The sequence below is a fragment of the Sitophilus oryzae genome, unplaced genomic scaffold (assembly GCF_002938485.1).
Source record: "Sitophilus oryzae breed Bouriz unplaced genomic scaffold, Soryzae_2.0 scaffold_1167_pilon_pilon, whole genome shotgun sequence".
Taxonomy (NCBI): domain Eukaryota; kingdom Metazoa; phylum Arthropoda; class Insecta; order Coleoptera; family Curculionidae; genus Sitophilus; species Sitophilus oryzae.
The window spans coordinates 1,337,868-1,345,334 of NW_022145801.1; positions in this window are offsets into that span (position 1 = coordinate 1,337,868).

Consider the following 7,467-nt stretch of genomic DNA (forward strand, 5'->3'; position numbering starts at 1 on the left):
TAGGTACACCCCCTACGGACATTTTTCGCACTTGAATATAATTTCCAGCAATCTGATAGTGGCCGATTTACTTAGTAGATTTTTCACAAAGTTATACGCCAAGTAGTTTCTAAGATATAGCAGGCGTCCATTATTAGTTGGCCATACGGCACACAAAACTTTTTTTGCAAATAAATTAGAAAGTAACAGTTTTAGTACGTTTTTATATCTTTATTAATACCACAAATAATAAATATTGTGGCCATGTCACGTAACTCTACTTTTTACATATTTCAAGGATTATTTCGTAAATTGCTGCCATGACAGTTGGCTGTCACATTAGATAAATATGTTATTTTTATTAGTGTTCCTTATTTAATCCCGGGATTTACTAAAAACTGTTCCCATTTGTTCTAAACTTTTTGGCACGCCCTGTATAAGATGAAACGATAATAAACTATGAAGCAAAATGTTATGAAAATATTCCATACCTTGTTTGTAGTTTGTCTTATTCAATATTGTTTAAAAAATTAAAAGTTTCACTATAATTTTTATACAGTCTGTATCAGCCCAGTCAGTGAAACAAGTGAATTTTATATATACCGGATGGCGTCTCAAAAGTGGCTCACCCCCTATAACTTTTTTAATTTTTCATTTAAAAAAAACGATATTTGGTATGATATATCATTCTATTCAGAATGTCATTTTCTATCGAATAAAGTAAAAAAATACCGAGGGTTCCATGCAAAAATCAAAAATTGTAGTCATTTCCGGTGAAACAGGAAGTGACACAAAAACAATTGAATACGTCAAACAATCCTAATTTATGTCATATACTAAAATACCACCATCTCGTTTTTTTTATAGGGGTGAGCCACTTTTCAGACGCACCCGGTATATTTTTTATTTCCGCCTATGGCTTTAATTTAATAATTAGGATCTTATTACTTTTTCCTAGAAGAAATTACCAATTTCATTTAGGAAAATTAACACACATTTCCTATATCTTATAAAAACATACCAGTGAAAAATTATTCATAAATTATGTCTGAATTATTATATTTTTACATTTTAAATGTTTGTATGTCCATAGTTCATTGTTGTTCTTTTTTAAAGTTTCCATCTTTTCTTAAAACTAAGTTTCCCTTCATATCGTTTGTGTTTGAACTTCATTTATCTGTGATTAGTAGTACACTTTAAGTGTTTTATGCTTATGAACTACTCAAGTGCCAGTTCAGGACATTTGAACTAATTATTGTCGTAGGCAAAGTACCCAAAGCATTTAAAATTAGCGAAGGCTCTTTAATAAAATATCAAAATTAAAAAAAAATCCAAGTTTCGAAAAACGTTAATAAAATAACTGTGTTTCCATATAATTTTCGTAAATTTTATGACATATTTTTGCTGTGTGTACTTTTCCTCTTTCTGTATTCTAAATGTCTAATACGGGTTTACTCACCATGTTGTTCGAACATTTTTCCTAATTAATTGTGTTGATAAATGTGTAGGGGACAGTAGAACTACTTTTAAGAAAATTATTGCCTTATAATAAGAATTCTAATATTTAAATGTTGAAGACATTATAGCTTTAAATTTGGTTTCAATAGAATTATTTAATGCTTTTATCCATGTTTTTATCGTTTTACACGTATTTGTAATTGTTTTTACATGATTATTTTATTTAATAAACAGATTTGAAATTCAAATGGAGACTTGGTAATAGTTTTGTAAATCGTTTTTATCTATTTTCAATTTATATTGAATTACTTAAACAATGTTTTTAAGTTATAGAAATTAACATCGTTCATTTAATTTATTTATTTTAGTTTGTAAATACCATATGAAATAATAATTTTATTGAAACCTCACATTTTTTATTTGTAATTAACTGTATCATTGTACATTGTTTTTTGCCTTTCTACATATACATATATATACATATATTGCAAATTAGATGTAAATACTTTTTCTGTCCGAACTGGGGACAGCAATATTGTACATACGTTGGAGAAGTTATTGAAATTGCATTCCTAAATTTTTCTTCAAGCTCTAGTCAATTTTATGAAGAAAGCATTAAGCCAGTGGCAGAACGGAAGAGGTTTCTGGCTGCTTATTTTTCAAATTCAACTTATTCTGATCAATGTAAAATAATAGACTAGGGTGAAAATTAAAATAAAACAAAAGTGATACAGTCGCATTATTTCAAAAATATCCTTCCAGTTAAAGTAATGCATTATATGAGCTATTCTTTGTGTGGTAATAATTCGCATATTTCAGAGTTATAAACCCATGTAGAATGAGTAAGAGGGGGTTAATCACTGCGACCTTAAAGATCTATCGTGTCCCCCTTTCTTGAGTTATAGCTCATCGTACAGTCTATAACTAATAAACAGTATGGGAACAGAGTATTTCTCATCGTCCGCTGAGAACAGGTCCTACGTGGGTATTATACATCCTTCCACGGTTGGGATTTAGCCCTCCGTGTCCTTCACAATCGAGGAGCTTGTCTCTGGCTGAGGTACCCGTGAGGTGGAGGCTGGAGTATGTGACTCCATTTTCTCCACCTCTTTAACTTGGTCTCTCCTTAAACCTGATACCGGTGTTGTCCCGGTATCAGGTTATATTCGTCTTTCTTTATTGCATCCTTGTATTTGAGGTCAATTACACCGCAAGGGTTAGTCGGTCCACTTTTACAGAGCCCTGCATGTAGAAGTAAGGGAGACGAGAATACATTCTATTGCCCCCTGGTGCCCCAAGGTTGAGACCAGCAGAGGCTAGTTTTCTATCTAACCACGCATCCCTTTGATCTGGTCCCGCCATCATAGGATTTAGTTTTTTGGTGAGGTTGTCTCCTCTTGGTCCGGGCGATTAAGCTAAGACCCCCCCACACCCTCTGCCCGTGATACATGACCCCAGCAGTAGAGGGTGCCTGGTATGACGGACAGGGTAGTCCCATCCGGCATGCATCGTTATACGTCTTGGCAGGGGCGACTCGTAGCTCTGGAAGATGATGAGGCACCTTAGAAGAGAATTTTTACATAGGGTGGCCATTCGTGCGAGGAAGTCCAATATCGTCGTAGTTGACAAATAGATGAAAAAGTTCTATATAAAAAAGTGCATATCCTAAAAAAATATTTTCTTTAAAATTGCAATCGCATTACCATTTTTCTGACAGAATTGGGTACTGTCAGAGTACATCACACTATTGATTTATTTGAAGCACTATATATGTGGGATTTCCATGATAATTAATATTTGAAAAATTAAGTGGTATAAACCTGGAGCAAGGTATGTAGGATAAAAGTCCGAGAAAAATTCACATTTTATACAGAGATTTTTTTATGGCGCGGCCAACATTCCATAGCCACGACATTACAGCCAGGGACAAGACAACAAGATGCTCCTTAGACCCAGTCAAGGTGCCAGAGGTGAATCCTCCTAGCACCTGACTAGGGTCTTCCCCACCAATGATAACGTCTCGCATCTCCTAGAGGAGGTATAAACCCATAAATATAATAAAGGTACTTTACTAGTTTCTTTTGTATACCGAGTCTCAAAAGTCGCTCCCCCTATAACTTTTTTATTTTCTTCACCAGGTCCCCGCAGCGGGAAAATCACCAGGTCCCCGCAGCGGGAAAATCACCAGGTCCCCGCAGTAGGAAAGTCATCAGGTCCCTGCAGTGGACAAAATTTCTAATCATCATTCACAATTTCTTGATATCATTATTTGTGAATTTCTTGATATCATTATTGGTGAACCTACACACCACACAGGCGAAAAAGGTATTATTTTCCAACTCCACTTATCTCGACAACCGCCCGTTATGCTCGTAACAGGTTAAAAAATAATATATCTAAAAGAACTGCTTATTTTCTATACGTTATTCTCCAACGTGTTGCGGGCCCAACATCGACAATCGACCGATGCAGCAGCGTTACTTGCGGTTATCTCGACCGCCAGGCGTTATGCCCGCAACAGTTGCAACTGTTTTAAAAAAGCAGCTTATTTTATATACTGTTATTTTTAAGCTGTTGCAAGCCCATTGACTGATGCAGCAACGTTCGCCGTGGCGCATTCCCCACTCCGTTGTATCTCGACCGTCGGCGCGTCGCCCGTTATCGATGGTTGTCGAAATAACACATTTTTCATACTAGTCGTTTTTTGGAATTGCTTCGAACTGCTTAGTATTTCGTGGCCATGCAGAGCGCCGACTTCGTTTCACGAGCGGTCGATCTCTACGTGTCGTTATTTTATATCTGTTATTTTTTAGAAGAAGCAACGGTTGCATTATGTTATTTCCAAATAACTGTTGTAAAATAACAGATAGCTAAATAACAACCCATATACACTCTCTTTTCCTCTTCTTCTTTCTCAGCCTGGGTCCATCCAGTGTTGGATATACGCCTCTTCTAGGTTTTTCCATGCTTCGCGATCTCTAGCCAATCTTATCCATTGTCTTCCCGCCACTGCCCTGACGTCATCGACCCATCTCTTTTTTGGTCGGCCCACACTTCTTGTTGTTCCCCTAGGTCTCCATAGGATTATTTTTTGGGGCCATCGGTCTGGATCAGTCTGGATCCTGTCTTGCCACATGTCCTATCCTAAGGTCCTATCCATTGCCACTCTTTTAACGACATCTATTAATTTTGTTTTTTGACGTATGTGGGTATTCCGTATTTTTTCCCTAATGGTGACTCCCAACATGATTCTTTCCATGGCTCTTTGTGCTACTCGTAGTGGTTCTGCTGTTTTTCGGGTAATTGCCATAGTCTCTAAGCCATACGTAAGCACAGGTAGAATGCAGCTGTCGTAAGCCTTTTTCTTTAGGTTCATGGGCACCTTTTTATCCTTGAAAATATCGCTCATATTTCCAAATACTACCCATGCCAAATTGATCCTGCGTTTGATCTCCGTATTTTGGTTTTCCTTGCTCAGCTTGATTTTATGAGCTAAATATATATAGTGGTCTACGTTTTCAATAATAACGTTGTCCATATACACTCTATTATCTAATAATTATTTTATTGGGTAATAAAAAAATACATAAAACACTAGTGTACAAAACTACTCAATTTATTTCAGAAGATAGAAAATTTACAATATGACTAGTGTAAATAATAAATCACCAATTAAAAGCATTCCTTATCTTTATCAATCACTTCCTATAAATAACCTAATAGTAACTTCTTAAATAATTTTTGGTATTACATATTTTATTTTACAACTAAAATCTTTGATAACTTAATATTCAAACTTTCAAAATGAAATTGTAATACTTTGCGATTTAATTCATAAATAAAATTGCAAAATCAATAAATATTACGAGTATTGTTTATTGCTACATATTATTTTAAAATTATAAAAAAATTAGCAATTTTTAAAAGTAATTTCAAGATTTTTTCTTATTATTTTGATTTTTGATAGAAATTTAAAAAAATACTGTGCCGTTTAAGTAGTTATTTTGTAAAATTTATTTAATAAATAGTAAAAAAAATTATGTACATATATAAAGAAAACGGTATTTAATTTTGTTGAGTTGTGTTTGATACTGAGTCACTGATTATAACACCAAATTAAATAATCAGAGTAATAAATAAACGTGAATGTAAAATATATATATTTATATGCTAAATATGCTTATTTAATTAATAATGGGGCTATGTTTATATGCTAAATAAGCGAAAATGAGTAATATATATGAGAAAATAATATGTAATATATTCGAGTTTATTAACCTTACACCTTATTAACACTTCTTAAAGGTGCCCATAGATAAATAAGTGCTTTATTTATGTTTTTGCATGGATAAAATATGTGTTAATCAAATATCGTTTTGAAATATGTATGGCACACAAAACTTAAGTTTAACCTTTATCTGATGTTCAGTATAATTTAATTTAAACAACGTATACCTATGTAAAAAATAAATTATATTTCAAGCATCAAATTTAGTCTGCATATATCAGAATATTAAAATGGTATACAGGGTGCTACAAATTCGAGGTACGAGCATTGGTATCTCGGAAACCGTAATAGATACGAAGATGGTTAAATTGGGGCAAAGTTGCTCCTTGGGATGTTCACCAAGATGCCATCAAAAAAGCTTTAAAAATTTCAAGGATTGCTGAGTTTTTTAGAAAATCAAAAAACTAATTGCTCTTTCTCATAGCTACTTTATTAGGGTTATCTGATAAGTCCGACTCTGGTTTTTTAAAATATTTAATCTGATTATATTCATCGCAACAATATTGATCAGCGGTAATTAAAATTGAATAAGAAAAATCGAGCCATTTGAAAGATTCAACTAAATAATATGTCCAGGTCATTAATTTAATGATATTCTTTTTAATTCTTTTTATTGTAAATTTGAAATCTCAATGTCTAATCTAATCTAATAATATTAATCGTAGTAATTATAAGAAAATCAACTTTTACAAACTAGTTTCTAATACTCTACATGTTCGAAGGGTTAACACCCTCCCTAATGCATAAAGTTGTTTTCATTCAATCTTATTTGTAGCTCTTTAAACACATCTTCTTATACTTCCGAATGCATTTTGTACTCTCTATTGTAAATGTTGAAATGCATTGATTTCACTTTTACAAATGAAGTCGAATAATGATTATATTAAATAAATTGTGTTCAAATGTCTAAAACAAAAAATATATTAAGCGTAGCACATCATTACACTCAGGAGACGGAGTCCTTTCAAAACATGAAATAAAAAATGCAGGTCCGTATTTAAAAAAATTAAGTTGGCCTCTGTCCTTCACAAATTATCAGCTAATTTGAAAATCTAGAAATACTATCAGATCGTCCTGATGAAGTGGTTATAAGAATCAGTAATCCTTGACATTTTTAACGCTTTTTTGATATCATGTTGACAAACATCTCAAGGCGCAACTTTGCCCCAATTTAACCATCTTCGTATCTATTACGGTTTCCGAAATACCAATGCTCGTACCTCAAATTTGTAGCACCCTGTATATAAAAAAATCTACATAATCCATTAAAAGCAAAACTGTTGCACAAAACATTTATATGAATTTATCTATAACTAAATACCTTAAACATGTAGATACTATATTAGTACCAATACGATACTTCTGACAACTATTACATAATATGGCATATTACATTTGGCATTCAAAGACTAGGGGACATAGTTGTTCTCACGTAAGTTTTCCCAGCATGACAGAACAGGATCCGACAGAAAAAATAATTCTTTTTTTTAATTAAAAGAAAATTAAATTTTAATTTATAAACAATTTACATGTATTAAAATTAGTCTGTTGAAGTTGCTAAAATGTGTTTCTTAAGTAGTAGGATAGTAGAAAAGTTATATACGGTTTAAAATACATAAACTATAACTCAATGTCTACCTTAGAACAACGCATTATCATACACCATGTCAAATGTCGAAAGCAGGAAAAATTACGTGAGAAAAACTATATTAAAACATTAAATAGACATTGCGCAATATAAG